The following is a 21,069-nucleotide window of genomic DNA, read 5'->3' as shown; positions in this document are numbered from 1 at the left end:
ATACATTAGACTTATATAGCGCTTTTCTAGACACTCAAAGACGCTTTACAAACTGAAAAGATTAGTAGTAAGAAGAGTAGTAAAAAAAGTAGTAAAATAAATAAATAAAATAAAGTAAGTAGTTACGGTAGTGATTAAGGTAGTGCTGGTGACACATGGGAAGCGGGAGAGAGTTAACTGGTGAAGGCAAGCTTGAAGAGGTGGGTTTTGAGGGCCTGTTTGAATGTTGGGAGGGTGTTGGCCTGTCTGATGTGTTTGGGGAGGGTGTTCCAGAGGGACGGGGCTGCGGCTGAAAAGGCCCCATCACCCCAGGTCCGGAGCTTGGTCCTGGTGGTCTTGAGGGTGGTTTGGTCGTCAGACCTGAGGCAACGGGAGGGGGTGTGGAGGGGGACGAGGTCGGCAAGGTAGGAGGGGGCCAGATTGTTGATGGCTTTGTAAGTGGTGAGTAGGAAGTTGCAATCAAAATGATGATAATCAAAATGATTCAACCCCCATTGCACATTAGGTTTATTGGCAATAGACACATGTTGATGAACCACAGCCAGGGTCGGAGTGGGACTCATTTTTAGCTCTGGAGTTTCATGCCTCAGACCGGCCCACTTTAGTTCACAACCGATTACAGTAGCCTATATTAAAATCATGTAATTACAACCTTGGTATTTGAGTCTGTAATAGCGGACTCACTGTTCTCTACAGTCACTCTACATTTACAGGATGCTATGTCATGGGTTTGCTTCATTTGTTCCCACACTGGTACAACAGCTCACCTGTGCCTTCTACTGTGATAGCAGCAATCCCTTGCTGGACACCTAGGGTGACCAGGTCCCAACAAACCAAATGTGGGACAAGGAGTATGTTTGTGTGGGACAATGTGGGACACCCTCTCAACAGGCCCGGACCGAACTTTAGGTGCCCCTGGTAGCATCCGCTTCCCCTGGCCGAGTTGAGAGCTATGTCTATCCAATTTTTAAAATATATAGGCTATGCGTTTCCATTCTGTTTCCTATTCTGTTTGGTTTATTCAGCAGCATCCAATAATAGACTATGCAGATAAAAACTTAACAAATATATAACAAATATATTTTATTTGAATGTGAACCTCACAATAAAGTATCTGTATGGAGCAGAAAGTGAAGTCAAAGTGCAGTATCAATTTAGTATATTAATAAAGAAAAGTAGCCTGACAGTGTTAGGCCTGTAGATGATTGACTATGTAGGCCAGGGGTCCCCAAACTACGGCCCGCAGGGCGGACACGGCCCACCCCCACACTTGGACCGGCCCTTTGGACAACGTCGCCCCCACACACTCTCAACAATGCCAGAAACATATTTTGAAAAAAAATAAATATATGTTTTAATCATATCATATCTGTATTTGATAGGGATGCTCCGATTTATCGGCCACCGATTTAAATCGGCCGATTTCACTCCAAATGACTCGATCGGTGATCGGCAAAAATGGCCGATCGCAAAAACCGATCTTTTTTTTTTTTTTTCCCTGGGGAAGACAGATAACTGAACAGAAAACATAGGAGGACGTAACAGTATGTAAACCATGAAGGCCACGTTTATGATGTCTTTTATACAGCCATATCGACTGACTTGGGCTTCAGGCCCTAACTGGGTGATAGGCCAGACCTTTATTATGCCATAAAAATGGGTCTGCGTTTGCTTGGTGCCTAATGGATCAAAACTTTTGTCTAAAAAGCAAAAAATATGTAGGCTATCCAGTCAGTAGGCCTACAGTTATGTATTTTTTAAAAAATCGGTATCGGTATCGGTTGATCTTGAGGAAAAAAATCGGTGATCGGTATCAGCCCCAAAAATCCAGATCGGAGCATCCCTAGTATTTGATATTAAAGGTTGGCTTTCAAATTAAAATGTCCCTTAGTTATAAACTATTTTCATTAATAACATTATTAGTTAGTTTCACCCGCCCACAGAATGCGGTACATTCAACGTAACGTTCCATAGTGAACAAGCACGGATCTAGTCAGGTTTCCGATCATACCACAGCACAGAAACCGCTTTGCTTAAAGTAACTAATGACCTTAGGATAAATGCAGACTCGAAAAAACTCTCGATTCTTGTACTCTTAGACTTAAGTGCAGCCTTTGATACGGTAGACCACTCCATACTTATTGAGAGACTTGAAAACTGGGTTGGCCTCTCAGGTCCGGTCTTAAACTGGTTCAGGACTTACCTGGCTGACCGTGACTACTTTGTAGCCCTTGGTGACCATAAGTCAAAAAATTATAGCACAACCTGTGGAGTTCCCCAGGGGTCCATTTTAGGACCGTTGCTTTTTAGCCTATACATGCTACCCCTCAGTTCTGTTATCAAGAAGCATAGCGTTAACTACCACAGCTATGCTGACGACACTCAGCTTTATATCTCAGTAACTCCCAACGACTACAAGATGATCGACCACCTGATAGACTGTATTGCCGATATTAATATTTGGATGACACAAAACTTTCTCCAACTCAATCAAGAAAAAACAGAGGTATTGATCATTGGCGAGAAAACTGGGAGAGAGAAATTATCTGCACACTTGAAAACACTAGCTCTTAACACTAAGTGTCAGGCCAGGAATCTTGGTGTCATAATTGACCCAGATCTAAATTTTGAAACTCATATAAATAACACTATTAAAACATCCTTCTACCATCTAAGAAACATCACTAAGGTACAATCATTTCTCTCCCAGGCAGACACTGAAAAATTAATGCATGCGTTTGTTACTAGTAGGCTAGATTACTGTAATGCTCTCCTGACAGGTCTCCCCAAAAAAATGATAAATAGACTACAAATGGTTCAAAATGCTGCTGCTCGTGTCCTTACTAGGACCAAACGGAGAGCGCACATCACACCTGTCTTGAGATCACTACACTGGCTCCCTGTCAGTCATAGAATAGACTTCAAGATCCTTTTACTAGTTTATAAATCACTTCACTGTGATGCACCCAATTACATGGTGGACATGCTCATAAGATACACACCAGCTAGACCCTTACGGTCTAGTGGCACGGAACTTTTAATAGTGCCAGAGGCTAGGACAAAGAGATTTGGAGGATCAGCTTTTAGCATATATGCTCCTAGATTGTGGAACACCCTACCTGAGGGCCTGAGGTTGTCTAAAACTCAGGACATTTTTAAGCGTGACCTCAAAACCTACTTATTCAATGTCGCCTTTTGATACTAAGGGAGACATTGGACATTATAGAACTAGGATCACTAGGCCACTACACCATACTCGTGTTTTTGAGATTTGTATTGACAGGAAAATGGACCCGGGTGCTGATGAGGCACTGTCAGCTCCAAATAGCACCTAGAGCAGTACTGGAACCGGTACAAGAGTGTACCAGGACCACCATCAGGTTGTATTGCTGTCATCTTTACTGTCTCTATTGTGTTGTTGCATTATAACTGTGCTTAAGTTTCTCTTTTGGCAGGACCTGTGACCATACTGGATGCAGAACGATGCAAATACAACACAAAATTTATGGACAGTGTGTACGCCGATAATATGCAAGGAATTTTTCCTGGATACATGGTGTACAGGTTTTTGCCCTTGCTTGCTTGCTTTGTGCCGGTGGTCCTGGCCTCCCCTGGGGGACCGCTGGGTACTGGTAAGCAAACTGGCTAGTAGTCGCTCTATTGGTAGAGGGCTGCAAGGGAATTTTTTCCTGGCTACATAGTATACAGGTTTTTTACTTTTGCCTGCTCGCGGCTCTGTCAGTATTGATTGATTGATTGACTGATTGACTGAACATTGTCATTGTGTGAAGCGCATTGAGTTGCATCTTGTAAGAAATGCGCTATACAAATAAAATATGATTTGAATTTGATTTGATCTATAGCAGGTGCACGCGAGCTAGAACGAAAATTCAGAGATGAAAAATGGCCAAACGGTTGGTAAAGAGAAAAGTTGATTCAGAATGCAGGGTTTTTAACCAACAGTGCACAAGTGATTATTATTGTTAAATGCAAAGAAAAGGCTCATCTGTCAAGAAGCGGTGTCTGTGTTCAAAGAATACAATCTGCGCCGACACTATGAAGCCCGCCACAAAGACAAGTATGCTAGTGTACAAGACCAAATGAGAGCAGAGAAGTGTCGAAGCTAAAATCAGCTCAGCAGAATACGTTTGTACCCGAAACCCAGTTATACCAGTCATCCGTTCGGGCCAGTGCTGATGAGTTTGTCAATAAATGTATGAATGTGATCGCGGAGGAGGTGTGTCCCGCGGTGAGTCTGTCAGCAAGTAGGCACCAGATGAATTGAAACAATGGGGGATTAGATAATGTAGATGCCCAGCTGCAGGAGAAAACGAAATAATTTTACCCATATGTTCATGATCTGTATCAAGCAGGGATTTTCCTGCATAGAGAATTATGAGGCGGCCGCCTCCGTCATATTTCTAGCCGCCTCCAGCTCTCGACAAAACTCTGACGGTCGTATTTTCTACAAGCGTTGAACTCGGTGGATTTCTGTCATTTCTAACTGCAATTGCGGCACTGAGCCGACGTGGTGGCGGGGGCGCTGTTTCGCAAATAAGTTAGCTTTCGTGTTTGCTAGCGAAACAGCTGATAGTTGATGTTGACTGCTCAAGGAGAATACATATTTGAAAGTACAGAATGCCTGAGAGCCTTATATTGCATTATATCACATTACATTTTGAATGATCATCTGGTGCCTGAATATTGTGTTTTCCTTTACATAAATAATGACATTTCCACCATAAATGGATGCAGAAAGGGCACAAATTGGTGCATCTAAATTCACCAGAAATGAAAGAAATTAAGTGTTTGATGTTTAAGGACCCCCAGACAGCCCTGCTTCATGGGTCCCCCCGTGTATGATGAGGGTCCTCCCTCATGTATCAGACTGTAAAACGGATTATATTTCATTGACATATCACTATAGCAGTGTTTCCTCTATATGCATTTATTCGTGGCGGGACGATGAAAAAAAAATTTAGGCCGCTTTTCAGACCTTCACAGCGCTAGACTTAGGCCGCTTTCAGACCTACATTTCGTTCTGATTTAGGGAGCAGTAAATTACAATGTCAATGTTGCAGACTTAATCACACCCACAAGCGCGAAGCGACGCGCTTGCAAAACTGTTTTGTGATTGGTCGAATACATCTAGGCTGCGTCTAGTCTACAAGCTACTTCAAATGTTACAATCCATTACAGATTGATTAGCAACACTGCATCAGCACGACAATGGGTTATTGCATTCTATGGTTCGTGTTCTTATACCAGTGCTCAGTATACAAGTATTTTAAATGAACATTCGTAATGTAGTCTGATGTTCATGGTAGGCAGTGCCTCACCCAGGCATTTAAGAAAGAAAAAGAATATCAGTCTTTTTAAAATATTTATTTATTTATTTTTTATCTCAAAAATATATATATATATTTTTATTTATTTTACTCATTATTCTTAACTTTAATATGTTAAAATGTTGTTAAAATTAGGGATGCACGATATGCATTTTTCCCAACCGATACCGATATTTACCCGCTTCTCGTGGCCGATAACCGATATGATAACCGATATTTATTTTAAAAAAAATCTTTCCTAGCACCAGGGGAGCCCCCCCTCCCAAATGTCATTGTTTGGTACCTGTACTATATCAATGACAATAAAGACCATTCAGATATAATTTCACAGTTGATAACCTGTAGTTCATGCACACCTGAAGGTAAGAAAGGCTATGTAGTGAGCAAAGATTGATGATTTAATATTCCATAGTGATCTCACCAAATCTAACTTACATCACTATTGTTAACACAACAAAGAGAACACTTCTGACTAGGGATGCACCGAAATGAAAATTCTTGGCCGAGGCCGAAGCCGAATTTAAGGAAACACTTGGCCGAATACCGAATACCGAATGTGTATCGGCAGTTTTTAATTTTATCATTGCATAAACTAAATACATTTTGCTTTTTATTCATGCTTCTCAAAGAAAGAAATTGAGATTGAAAAAAAAGAACTTTTATATATAACTTATTATAACTAATTATCGTGGGATTTAATCTCTACTGCTTTCCAGGGTTCAAGTTAATGATATTCATGATTTGTCTCTACATAGGCTTCAGAAAGTATTTAGACCCCTTCACTTTTTTCACATTTTTGAATAGATTTGCCATCAATCCACACACAGTACCCCATAATCTAAGTAAAAACGTTTTTTAATGTTTGCAAATGTATTAAAATGTAAATACAGAAATACCTCATGTACATAAGTATTCAGACCCTTTGTCACTCTTAAAATTAGGTCAAATGCTAAATGTCTTCAACAAGTCATTCAACAAGTTGAATTGAGTCCACCTGAGTGTAAGGATAATAGTTCATGTTATTTCAGAATGAATATCTTTTGTTTTTATAGTCTCTGGTTTGCATAGAAACCACCGCATGATACAGCTGCATGTCATAAACTCGTGTAGAACAGCTGGGAGTCTGAATATGTTTTCAACAAGGCAACAACTCTGCTTCTTCCGCTACGACTGCTAAGCTAACTAGCTAGATGAGTGTAAGGTTGCGTTCGTAAAGTCGCTCTGAGAGCTCTGGAGCGCACACTGGGCCCGACGTCATAGAGAAACCGAGTCATTTGATTGGACGAGAGGCATTCCACGAGTGCTGATCGGATTTCCTGAGTGAATTTACGAACGCAGCCAGTTTTGAAAGCGCGTCGCCTCGCGCCGCGCGCCTGTTGAGAGTTATATTTAATTGTATTGCGTCATCAAAACACGGCCACTATTCGGTGGTAATACATTCGGTGTTTTCACACATTCGGACGAATACCGAATGTGCTTTATTTTGCGATATTCGGCCGAATACATTCGGTGGCCGAATGTTCGGTGCATCCCTACTTCTGACTCTTCAAATGTTCATTTATTATTTCCTCTAACAAACAGAATCTGTTATAGACAGTGCACAATGCTTTTTTTAGCCAAGATCTGGCCTCCTTTTATGAAAACAAAAAAGGCTCACCTAAGCCTTCTCCAAACATGGTTTCAAAAGCCCCGCGGATGGCTGTCGCAGTATGCGAACCGGAGAACTCCTGCGCATGCAGCAGTGTCTTCTTCATATTGAAGTCCTCATCCAGCCACTGGGCCGTCAAACTAAGCATACTGACTGGACTAACGTCAGAAGTCCATATGTCCGTGGTAAAACTTATCTGGCTTACGCTAGTATCGATCAGACTATGGATGTGTGTGGCGACTGTATCATGCAGAGCAGGCAGGCACACGTCTGCAAAATAGCGGCGACTTGGGAGTGTATACCGGGGCTCTAAATGTGAAATTAGCTGGCGAAATCCTTTATCTTCCACTACAGAGAAAGGCTGGTCGTCGAGGGCCATCAACTCCATTATTTTTTCATTGATTGCTTGAGCCTTTGAGCTGTCTCGAGTGAACTTCCTGCAGTTTTCAAATGCGTGTTCAATAGGCACAGCAGCTTTTTTTTTTTCGCGGCTAGGCTACTAGGCTACTAGTGTTGATATTCCTTCCATACAGCGTGCTTGCAATGGTGAATCTTAAGGTGACTTATGAGATTCGTTGTGTTGTAACTCGTAGACCTTTGCCCTCCTCTCCGAACTTTTGTCGAACATGTATTGCAAATTGCAAACGCACTATCTGCCTCAGAAACTGTGAAGAATGTCCACACCGGGGAGTAGGGCTGGGTATCGCCACTGATTTCCCAAAACGATTCGATTCCGATTCACAGCTCACGATTCGATTCGATTCACGATTCGATTCCGATTCGATCTAGTTACAATATACATTTTTTGCTTGAATATGAAAGAGATTCTCCGAACTTATGCTATAAATGGTTCAAGGAACCCTATAACATGTAGCATTGTTAAACATATCAATGAATTGACTCCAAAGCAGTTACATGAATGTACTTTTTATTTACATATGACTTTGCTTTTGTCCAGCTCATCTCTATCGTCACATTTTTTAAATCCAAAATGCACCCAGACATCTGACTTTAAGCCTGGTGGTGACTTGAGTGTCCCTGCCATCGCCATGTTTTTAGATTTTAGTGTTGAGACCTCACGTTGCGTGAGATATGATAAATTATTGTAGCGCGAGATCTGGCCACGAGATCTCGTTGCGGGTTGAAGCTGCAAGCAAAAAAAAAAAAAAAAAAAAAATCGATCTCGGGATTTATTAATCGATAATCGCTCATTTAATGAAGATCGATTCAGAATCGGGAAATCGATTTTTTTAACCCAGCCCTACCGGGGAGCAAATTTGCAGAACCTAGGATGGTAGGGGAAGGTAGGGCAATACCGCTACCTGATTGGTTGGCGAAGCACTCGTGAAGAGCCCCCTCATTGGCTGCCGACTCGCCTTCCCTGCTTCGCCAACCAATCAGGTAGCGGTATTGCCCTACCTTCCCCTACCATCCTAGGTTCCGCAAATCCGCCACCGGGGAAGGCATGTTTATATTTCCGGCTTCATATTATCGGTTAAATATCGGCTAAAATTGTATAAAACCGATAAACATTAATTTCCCATTATCGGGCCGATAAATATCGGTGCCGATAATATCGTGCATCCCTAGTTAAAATTAAAATAAATGATGTAAAATGTGTTGTTTTAAAAATATAATGCATGCCCTGGCACCAGGAGAGTTTGCTCCCAAAGCTAGCTGATTGCTGGCGAGAGGCTGAGGCAGTGCCTCTGTGCTGATAGACCAACGGTTTCGTAGGTTTGCGCATGCGTAGTCTGTTCTCACATTGTCTTCATTGATGGACGTTGATGCACCGTGCGACGCTGCCTCTGACAGCATGATTGACGGTTTGCGTTTGGCTTGCCGTAGCGGCATTCCTCTGCTGTTCGCGCCGCGGTTCTAAATTTCCCCCAGCTAACTTGAGATCAGCATCATGGATATCCAACAGTTAAAAAGATTTTCAACCTTCAGTTTTGAGCAAAAAACGAAATGTGATTGAAAATGGGAGGGCAACACCTGACCTATCTCAATTAACCCAAAGGAAGGGACAGAAGATTGTACGAACATTTAAAACGGAATGGTACAAAAAAAAGGACTGGCTGTGTGGATGTAGCCAGGCTAACAAGCTATTCTGCTTCCCTTGCCTATTGTTCTCGTCTAGCGACAGCGTGTGGGTGAAAGGGGGCTACTGTAACCTGAACAATTTTCCAAGAGCTTTAGAGAAGCATGAAAAATCCACAGCCCACATCCACTCTCAGATGGCCTTGGAAACCTTTGGCAAAAGTCGCATAGACATGGCCCTGGATGAGCAGCACCGGCTGCATGTTACTGCACACACAACGCAAAGGTAAAGGAGAACAGGGAAATCTTGAAAAGCCTAATTGATGCAACATGCTACCTTGCTAAACAAGAATGAGCATTTCGGGGGAACGACGAGAGCAGTAGCTCCATCAATCGTGGGAATTATGTCGAACTTTTACATTTGATGGCAGAAAAGGATGAGAAATTAGCCGCACATTTGCCGACGCATGTTACATATGCTTAAGATAATGTAGGCTATTGCGTGCCGGTTCAAATGCTGTAAATCCTGTGTTGTTGATGCAGGTGAATTTATATTGTCATTGAGCTGTTTTGCGTGATGCTGTAAGTCCTGTTGAGATGCAGGTGAATGTAGGTAATGCCATACAGGCTGTTGCGCTACGCTATGTGTAGTTATGAGATAACAATACATGACATTTTTGACCAGCTATTTGATAGTATAGTATATATGGGCTATGTGATTGACTTTATAGTATAGTATATTAGCCTACATTACATTACAGTAATTTAGCCGACGCTATTTAACGTAGGAGTGTACTGCTTTTTTAAGGCAAAATGAAGAATAGCAAACTAAAAATACAGTATAGCAATATAGCAATAGCATAGAGAAGAATAGCAAACTAACAATACAATAGGTGCTTAAGAGGGAGGATTCTGGTAGGCCTACTTCTTGAAGAAGTGAGTTTTGAGCCTGCGGCAAAAGATATAAGGGCTATTGATTGCCTTTATAGTATGCGCTATGCCATTTGAAGTCTGGCTGCTGCGTTACTCACATGACTTTTTTTTTAATAGCTCACTGCCTACCCAGCCAATGACCTCACTGCACGTTACTGGTGCATGTGGCCTTTAGGTCCTCTAGTTCCATACACACACCGGGGCTAACATGCGCCATACTGTACGGTACTAGAATAGGCTACAAAAGAATGAACGCATTTGCCTTTGGCCAGTTAAAGTTATTATTCATCTGGCTAATATCTTAGTTGTCCTTACCTGCGACGCGATGCTTTATTTAATCTAAATCACACTCCGGGAGTGTCGAGATGCACACGTTGTCTTGCATAAGGAGAATGGAATCAACCTTTGATCATATAGAATGAAAATGCTGCTCTGACAAAAACACAAACACTGGCGTCTGTTGATGACGTCACCAATGGGCGTTTCACTTTCTTCATACAGGGATACGCACATTCAGCGGGAAATAAACACACGTCTCAGAATGATTACAAAACTAAAGATGATACAAATTAATTGTATCTATTAATTATTTATCAACACTACGTAACATAAGATTAGAAAACTGTAGACCGGTGTCCTCAGACACAAAGGACCAAATACTTTACGGCAAGCAACTCCTCAACAATAACAATGAACAATTAACAGTGCAATGCAATACGACTACTACTACTTATAATAATAATAATCATAATCATAATCATAATCACAATCATAATAATTAGGGATGCACGATATGCATTTTTTTCCAACCGATACCGATACCGATGTTTACCCGCTTCTCGTGGCCGATAACCGATATGAGAACAGATATAATTTCACAGTTGATAACCTATAGTTCATGCACACCTGAAGGTAAGAAAGGCTATGTAGTAGGGGTGTAACGGATCACGGAAATTCCGTGATCCGTTCGGATCGCCCTCCACAGTTCGGAACGCATGTGTACCGCGGATCAATTGCAAAATGTTAACAAGTAATAATATTACTTAATATCTTACTTAATATCTCTTGTAAATCACAATGTAGAGTTGCCATGAAAAGATAGACGCGACAGTTGCGGGCTTTGTTTTACTCTAAAGCGCAATGATAGGTTGAGAATAGGGATGGGACGATTATCGTGATTATCGTTAATCGCGATAAAAACACACGCGATAACTTTATCGTGGAGAATTTTAATTAGTTGAATAATCGTCATAATCGTATGTTATAAATACATAGTAATATAATTTTGATTTCTCACATGAGCCGCGCGCGAATATCCTCACAGAAATTTGTCTCGCGGGATTGTTCAGCCTGCACGTGACTGTCAAGTCAGCGTTGTCAGTCAGTCACTAGTATGCTAGCATACACCATGGCTGCATCGGCCCCGTGTCCATTGTATCCTCCGAATAAAAAAGTGAAATCTGATGTGTGGAAGTACTTTGGCTTCACAAGTCAAGAACGCCAGGATGAAGAGCCAACATGCCGAACTTGCCGGAGGAAAGTGTCTGCCCCGAGGGCAAACACGTCCAATTTGCATGTGCACCTCCGTGACCGTCACCCTGCGTTGTACTCTGAACTCCAGGTAAAATGAGCCTGGCTTTACTAGTTAGTTAACATGTGACTGTGACATTCATCTGAATGCTCGTTAGCAACATGAATCATGATGCACTGATAGGGCTTACACACCGGCAGTTCCGAACGCGGGCTCATTCGCCAGACACGCGAACGCGAACCGGCGTTCGGAACTGCCGGTGTGAAAGCCCTATGTGTGAACGTGCAGGCTATCCTACTGTATACATGCCCAGCTCATGTCACGAAAGTGTCCTTATCTAGCTCTCAAATGGATTGAAATGAATGGATACGGATAGACTACGGGTGTGTGTGGCCACGGCATCCTATCCAGTCAAAAATAATTTTCAATGTCATAGAATTCGTTAGAATAGTCTCCGTGAAAAACAAATCATACAGTGAATTAACATTAAGTAGACAGAGCATCTTTGATTACAGCTTGTGCAAAAGTGAACAAAATAATGACATGGTTGAAGTAATGAATTAAAAGTATATAATAGAAGTAATGAATTATGAATGAATGAATGAATGAATGAATGGTCTTTATTGTCATTGATATAAAAATACAACAAAATATAAGTTAAAGTGATTACAGTGTGTTTTATTGGCATTCTAAAGTTCTTTTTTTTTTTTTTTTTTAATTTTTCTTTTTTAATTTTTTTTTTATTCTCGCGATAATATCGTGGATCGCGATTATTTTGCCCACGATAATCGTGACATGACATTTTCTAATCGTCCCACCCCTAGTTGAGAATGCGAAAGAAAAATAATCCGTTGTTTGCTCACTACACGTGAAGCTGGGAATCCACAACAACAAGGCTGCGTTCGTAAATCCGCTCTGGAATCTGATCAGCGTTCAAGGAACGCCTCTTGTCCAATCAAATTACTTGGTCCCTTTATGACGTCGGACCCAGTGTGCGCTCCGGCGCTCTCAAAGCGAATTTACGAACGCGGCCCAAGTGTATCATGTTACGTTGTTCGGCGGAGAAGAACGCATTTTTTTCATACCATGTTCAAAATAAGGGTTCACTTTATTATTTAGTTAAAAGTGGCATAAAACATGTTTATTCATCTGCTTTAAAGAGCCCAGTGATTCACTGCTGCAACCAGGCGCCTCCTCCCTCTCTCCTATCATTTAAATTGAGTGTATTTCAGTATAATTATGTAATGTTTGAGTGTAGAATATGTTATATATATATATATATATATATATATATATATATATATATATGTATATATATGTATGTATATATATATATGTATATATTACCAGTTTTGACATCTTGAATGTTGTTGGTTTTTGTCACATAGTAAAAGTGGTGTTTTTACAGAATTCAAGGAAAAAGCAGTTTTTATAAAAACAAAAATGTTTTGTGTTGATCCGAAAAATGATCCGATCCATGACTCAAAAACCGTGACACGATCCGATCCGTGAGTTAGGTGATCCGTTACACCCCTAGTGCACATACAGGAGGACCTGTCCTGGAGGACCAACACAGCAGCCATCATCAAGAAGGCACAACAGCGGCTCTACTTCCTGAGAGTCCTCAGGAAATAGCACCTCAGACAGGAGCGGCTTGTGACCTTCTACCGCTGCACAGTGGAGAGCATCCTCACCTACTGCATTTGCGTGTGCTTCTCCAGCTGCACAGCCGCAGAGAGGAATGCGCTACAGAGAGTCGTGAGATCGGCCCAGAAGATCATCGGCGCCCCCCTCCCCTCTCTGGAAGAGCTGTACAACACACGCTGCCTCAGGAAGGCCACCAAGATCTCCAGGGACCCATCCCACCCTGGGAACGAACACTTTGTTCAGCTGCGCTCAGGCAGGCGGTTCAGGACCATGTCCGCACGGACAAATAGACTGAAGCTCAGCTTCTACCCTAGGGCCATTCAGGCCCTGAACACAGCAAAGACCTAGGTTCATAGGCCCTGGACAATCTAGACAATTTGATGGCAGCTACTAGATTGTAATCAAGTGCAATACTGAAACACAACTGTGAACATTTCAAACCTGCAAACTGCGACACTTTAATGAATGTGCAACAAATACTATGTGCAATATGTGTACATAAGGTTCAGATATAGGAAAATGTTAGGATATTTATAGCATAGCATAGAGTACAGCACAGTGTTTTATTGTATAGTATAGTATAGTGTACATAGCCTTTATTTATGTAAACCAGCTCTTTTCCCTTCTTATTTTTAGGGTTTTTTTCCTAGCACCAGGGGAGCCACCCCTCCCAAATGTCGTTGTTTGGTACCTGTACTATATCAATGACAATAAAGACCATTCATTCATCCGTCATTGTTATTAGCTAGCTGGAGTTAGCTAGCGTTACCTAGCAACCGAATTGCTACTGCCGTAAACCTACCTGCAGCTAACGTAAAGCTAAAGAGGGTGGATGGCTATTAGCTAGCTGCTTCAATGTGATTCGTCTAATAAAACGAGGTCCTGCGATGACTCACAACATTACGTTAATTCTTCCTAAACAGATCTGAATAAATAACATGTGAAATACAGTAAAAGGTGTATGTTAGTGCATGTGGCCTTTAGGGCCTCTAGTTCCACACACACACCGGGGCTAACATGAATAAATAACATGTGACATACAGTAAAAGGTGTATGTTAGTGCATGTGGCCTTTAGGTCCTCTAGTTCCACACACACACCGGGGCTAACATGAATAAATAACATGTGACATGATACAGTAAAAGGTGTATGTTAGTGCATGTGGCCTTTAGGGCCTCTAGTTCCACACACACACCGGGGCTAACATGCGCCATACTGGACGCTACTAGAATAGGCTACAAAAGGACCAACGGATTTGCCTTTGGCCAGTTAAAGTTATTATTCATCTGGCTAATATCTTAGTTGTCCTTACCTGCGACGCGATGCTTTATTTAATCACACTCCGGGAGCGTCGAGCTGCATACGCTGTCCTGCATATAAAACACAAACACTGTCGGTTTTTGATGACGTCACCGGGCCCTGTGTCCATTGCAATGGACGTCACATGTTTAGTGGGTGTTATGTATGATCTAATGGTCCTCGCATTGGTTATTTAGGAGACCCTAATTAAACAATCAGATGCAAGTATGGCCCATTTGAAACAGTTACATCACACTGAAGGGAAGCATGGCAGCAGTAGTCGTCTAAGTAAGGAACTTTTATAAATTATATAATATAGTTTTTTAAACATTCATTTCTACATTTGATGTGTCAAACATAATATTTAAGCATTGAAAAAAATGATATTTTAAGCATTATACATATATATATATATATATATATATATATATATATATATATTAGCAAGTTTAGACCCAGGATCTTTTTCATAATGGACATCAGGGGGACATTCCATGAACGTCGCTAAGGGACAATCCAGTCTTATTTTGATAAATCTTGCTAATTTTGCAGGGTGGAGTGTACTCCCGACCGCTAGGGGGCGATAGTATTGGTTTATGTGTTTAGTACTCTCTGTTAAGAGGTTAGAGTTAGGAGAAGTTGTGGTGGCCATTGTGGATGCCAGGTGGTCCGAGGATACACGCTGTTTCTCCTCTCTCTTTAGGACGTGTTTGCCTGTTATACGTAAGTCTGTTATTAGTTATATGTATCTTATTATCAGATTGTGGTTAACAGTAATCGTTCATGTTTGTTTATATCTTGTTATACGGTGTTGACATGAAGAAGACTCCTCAATGTCGGTTTATAATATTTATTCAGACAAAGATGTCAACACCCTGTGGGTGGGAATACAGCGTATGAGTAAATACAATTACCAAAACAAGACATACATAACAAGATATAAACAAACATGAACGATTACTGTTAACCACAATCTGATAATAAGATACATATAACTAATAACAGACTTACGTATAACAGGCAAACACGTCCTAAAGAGAGAGGAGAAACAGCGTGTATCCTCGGACCACCTGGCATCCACAATGGCCACGATCAGTATCGGGTGAGAGTTGATGGCTCAGGACGCCTGACGTTGCGCAACCGGCGGTTCCTCCGTGGCTACACGCCAGTCGCCCCATGTACCCAGCGGCTGCCGTCGCCGCCTCCCCTGCCTCCTCCCTCCCTGGACTCTCTGCCCCTTGCTACCCCCTCTGGTCCAGTGGTGCCCCAGGGTGACGCCCGGCTGGGGACGGATGGGCCCCGTGTTGCTGTTCTGGGCCCCTCTCTGCTAGGGCCTTCAGGCGGGGCGTCGTCTCTCCCCGCGCCCCTAGTTCCCGCTGGTGTGGCTCCCGCTACACCTCTTCCTGCGCCGTCGCCACTGCGGCCCGCCCGGCCGGCCCGTGCTAGGAGGCCACCTAAGCGATATGAAGCTGAGTCTGGCCAATGGATTTGAGCCCGTGGACCCACGTGGATTCGTGGCTCCCCGGTCTGGGGGGGATGCAGGGTGGAGTGTACTCCCGACCGCTAGGGGGCGATAGTATTGGTTTATGTGTTTAGTACTCTCTGTTAAGAGGTTAGAGTTAGGAGAAGTTGTGGTGGCCATTGTGGATGCCAGGTGGTCCGAGGATACACGCTGTTTCTCCTCTCTCTTTAGGACGTGTTTGCCTGTTATACGTAAGTCTGTTATTAGTTATAGATTGTGGTTAACAGTAATCGTTCATGTTTGTTTATATCTTGTTATGTATGTCTTGTTTTGGTAATTGTATTTACTCATACGCTGTATTCCCACCCACAGGGTGTTGACATCTTTGTCTGAATAAATATTATAAACCGACATTGAGGAGTCTTCTTCAAATTTCAGTGAGTTTCGTTCCCTGAATGTGGCTTAAAGAACTCGTTACTGAGTTACCATGGCAACTTATGCCTCTGAACTAACCTGATACCTACCAGATATATAGAATGAAAATGCTGCTCTGACAAAAACACTGTCGGTTTCTGATGACGTCACCGGGCCCTGCGTCTATTGCAATGGACGTCACATGTTTGGTGCTGTTTTCTATGTTAATGTATGAGCTACATAATGGTCTTCGCATTGGTTATTTAGGAGACCCTAATTAAACAATCAGATGCAAGTATGGCCCATTTGAAACAGTTACATCACACTGAAGGGAAGCATGGCAGCAGTACCTCAAGAGTCTTAAGTAAACTTTTATAACAGCATTATATAATTTTTTTATAAATTAATTTCTACATTTGATGTGTTAAACATAATCTTTAAGCATTGAAAATGTTATTTTAATTTAGAAAACAACTAAAACATCATTTATCAATACCATAAAAACAGCATCTAGTTGCATAGATAATTGATCAATACAATAAAATCAGCAAAGAGAGCAACCTTGTATCTATTCTCGATTAACGGTGGGAACCATATCAACACAGCAACATAGTAGTCCTTGGTAGTAGTTAGTTAATAGTCCTTGGCCATGTTGGCAATTCACTTGTGTAAATCTGAAAGGATTGAATAGGTTTAACCTAACCTATCAGAGGACAGGTGGAGCCACATCCATCGTGCTTAGACCTATCCTAGTATAACCTTTCAGATCTACACAAGTGTCTAAACTATAAGGGTCCCTTTACTGTGAAGCTCAGTAACAAACCCAATCATGTCAAATACTTGACTCAGTCAATTCACTCTATCTAATGCCAAGTCACTCCCTCCAAGGCAGGGTCACTCCCTCTAAGGCCAGGTTTTTCTCAAAGTATGGTCCGTCAGTGCCCCCTAGTGGTCCGCAACGGCCGTGAGTAAATTGTGATCATTTTACAGAAGGCTAATAATCTATTAACGAGTCTACAGGCAAGATCATGGATCGGTGGCTTATAGGCTACACAACGCCGGATTTGACTGAAACAGCGATGATCTGATATCTTTTGCACGTCACGGCTACACGACTCCGCCGAATTCGTGAGCTGAGACTGTGACAGACACAACTGTCTTATACCAACAGGTCATTGAATAGTTTAATAATATTCTACATGTTGATCTGTGGTGAATCTCAGTAAGTGGCCATCTTTAAGGGCGCGGGTTAAGCGTTGACCATGTAACCGCAGGGTCCCCGGTTCGATTCCGTCCGGGGACATATCCTGCATGTCATCCCTCCTCTCTCTCTCACCCATCCTTCCTGTCTAATTCTCTACTGTATCTGTCAAAAAAAAGAAAAATATGAGTGGGACTGCCCCACTCAGAAAAAAGAAAAAGAAAAGTGGCCATCTTTGAGAGAAGCCCTTTTGCCAAAAAAATAAGGCAAGACAGACACCGGCGACTGCAGCTGCATCTAGCTCAGGAACTCTCTGAAACAGACAACATGCCTGCACCCCCCAGTACCTAACTAACCTCCTCTCCCAACATACCCCTTCCCGGAACCTGCGGTCCTCAGACAAGGGCCTGCTGTCCACCCCCCGCACCAACCTACAGACCTTTGGGGACAGAGCCTTCAGCGTGGCTGCACATATCCTCTGGAACTCCCTCCCCATAGTGATCCGAAATGCCCCCCCCCTACCCTGGACACCCTCAAATAAGTCCTCAAAACCCATCTGTTCACCAAGGCCTTTGGCCCCTAGTCACTGTTTCTGTTTTGTTTGTTTGTTTTCTGTTTTGTCTGTCTGACCATTTCCTAGAATTGTCCTTGGGTTTTATGAAAGGCACTTTATAAATCCAAGTTATTATTATTATTATTATAAACAGACCTAAAGCAGTCAACATTGTGAAGTACAAAACATTACATTACAATACCGTAATGTGTCTATACAGTGCTGATTGGATGCAATTACAGTATTGGAATGCATAGGACTTAAGGCCAATGCACACGGCGTGCGATTTTGTTGCACGACAACATTAGATTCTCAATTCTTTGAATTATTTCAATTAGTGTGAATGGAGAATCGAATGTTGTCCTGCGACAATATCGCATCGCACGCCGTGTGCATTGTCTCATTCAAAACAAATCGAATTCGGTGGTGCGACAAAATCGGGGCCGTGTGCATTGGCCTTTAGATAGGCATAGGACTCTTTGAGTTTCTCTCTGGCACCCTATAGAGCTGCTTCATTCGTCGGTGGCTTCGCCGTAGGACAAGGTTGTGTTGATGAACTCACCCGGTCAATATTTTGGAATATACCTTGGTCTTCAGTGATTTGAGTCTGTATTTGCTTTAGTGTTATTGCATTGTTTGCTCTAACCATATTGCCTATTTCACTTTACACTGCCTACGATGCGGTTATTACAATGCTTCTATTAAGGTCAATCAGAGAATCTGTTTGAGCACGCAACCTTCTCCTGTTCTGTGACCAAAGACACAATTTACTACAATTGGGGCAGCTGTGGCACATGAGGTAGAGTCGCCGCCTAATGATCACAAGGTTGGCAGATCAGCGGTTCGAGCCCCAGCTGGCCACATCTTAAACCCCACCAAAACTCAGGAGGTTGTGTTAGACCCAAGGCAGGTAACTGACCATGAGCCTGTGGTCGTTAAAGACCAAACAATCATCCAGGTGCCCTCTTATAAGTACTTAGGTATTCAGTTAGACAACCATCTCTGCTGGAATACACACTTAGACAGCTTATGTAACAAACTACAGCAGAGGCTTTATCACCTGAGGCGACTCAGACTTTATGGGGTGAGAAAGCAGATCATGAGAATTTTCTATCAGTCCATTGTTGAAAGTGTAATCAGATATGGAATAATTGTGTGGTTTGGCAACTTAACTGTACAACAAAAAAACAGACTAGTCAGCATTCACAAAACAGCTATGAAAATTGTAGGTGAAAGAGACTATGTGATCCTAAATAAACTATATGAAAAAGCTGTCCTGGACAAGGCTAACAAGATAATCGCAGACCCCCAACATCCGCTCTCCACAGAATACGAAGTTCTCCCCCTAGGTAGAAGGCTTCGCATGCCAAGATGTAACTATAAGCTCTTAAAACTATCATTTGTCCCATTCTCCATTAAACTAATCAATTCTCTCAAGCAGAAACGATGATTAGGACATGATCACCAGCACCTGCACTTTATCTTAGACACCACTTGAAGGGCCATGTGCAATATTCGAAAACACCACTTGAAGGGTTATGTGCAATATATATTTATACCAAATGATGCCATGTCCAGGTGGAAACTGCTGCCAATGTCACTCAATGTTTGTTGCTGTCCTGTTGTTTACTTTGTCTACTGTATGTTGTATGTATCGTCACTGTTGCACTTGAAGCATGAAAGTACCATGCCCAAGACAAATTTCCCCTCGGGGACAATAAAGTACAATCAATCAATCAATCAATCACATGTCGAAGTGTCCTTGGGCAAGACACTGAACCCCTAAATTGCTCCCAGTGAGCGGGCCAGCGCCTTGCATGGCAGCTTGCCGCCATTGGTATGTGAATGTGTGTGTGAATGAGAGGCCGTTGTAAAGCGCTTTGGAGCAGCAAAAAAGGCGCTATATAAGTGCAGTCCATTTACCATTTACCATTTACCAATAAACAGATGAATCTGCTGTGGAGCGTCAGGATGGCTGTTACAATACAAAGGGTTGGTAAGGGAATTTGGCTACGTACTGTTCACAGTAAAGCTTATCTTAATAATGTTAAGAATCTGATCCTAGTAATTTAATTAACACTACGTGTGAAAGACTGTTGACGATGTGTTGCAAGGATCAGTGCAAGAATGGTGACGATAAAATGAATCAAATGACGCTTTAATAACTCTGTAAACTTAGACAATTATTACACTAGGCAAAGACATCATAGAGACATTTTGCATTCTAACCCTAAATTATAGAAAGAGAGAGAGATTTGTTGTATCACAGTAATTTGGTTATATCTCTGGTGTTTCTTTTGCGTTCCTGAATCTGTAAAACACTTCCCACTCCTGGAGTAGAGATATGGCCTCTCTCCTGTGTGTATTCTTTGATGTCTCTTTAGGTTGCTCATTGTAGGAAAATATTTTTCACACTGAAGGCAAGAGTAAGTCTTCTTTCCTGTATGAGTCTGTGGGTGTGATTCAAGGTGAGATTTAAAGTGAGTTGAACAAATGAAACTCACTGCAATCTAAACAGGGACGGGGCTTGCAGGTGTGACTTCTCAAGTCCTCTGGCTCATAGAAGCTACTGAAGCAGACCATGCAGTGGTGATTCTTCTATCTGGAGCTCCTCCTCCATCTGTGTTGTTTATGGCATCCTGATGCAGTGGAGCTGGGCTCCATGTCTGAGTCTGGGTTGGAGCTCTCTCCTGTAATTCATGTTTTCATTTGTTAGTAAATAGATACAAACTGATCAGTAAATAAACAATAACCTCTCTAGGACAACCTAAAGAGAATAATGTGTGTGTTGGCCAACATAAAGATACATAAAAACCCTTCAGACATACCAAAGCTGCTCATCATTTGAAGATAAAGTCCATCGTCCTTTCCTTCTTTCCAAAGAGTTCAATGACACGGTCGTATAGCCCACCGTTGCGTTTCAGTTCCAACAAAAGCTCCTTCTCGATCGCCATGGAGGCGAGTCCTGACAGTCGCGCCTGCTCAGTGTTACTA

Source organism: Nansenia antarctica (assembly GCF_963989245.1).
Source record: "Nansenia antarctica genome assembly, chromosome: 7".
Classification (NCBI taxonomy): domain Eukaryota; kingdom Metazoa; phylum Chordata; class Actinopteri; order Argentiniformes; family Microstomatidae; genus Nansenia; species Nansenia antarctica.
The sequence above is the reverse complement of the archived record's forward strand: the minus strand, read 5'-3'. Positions refer to the sequence as shown.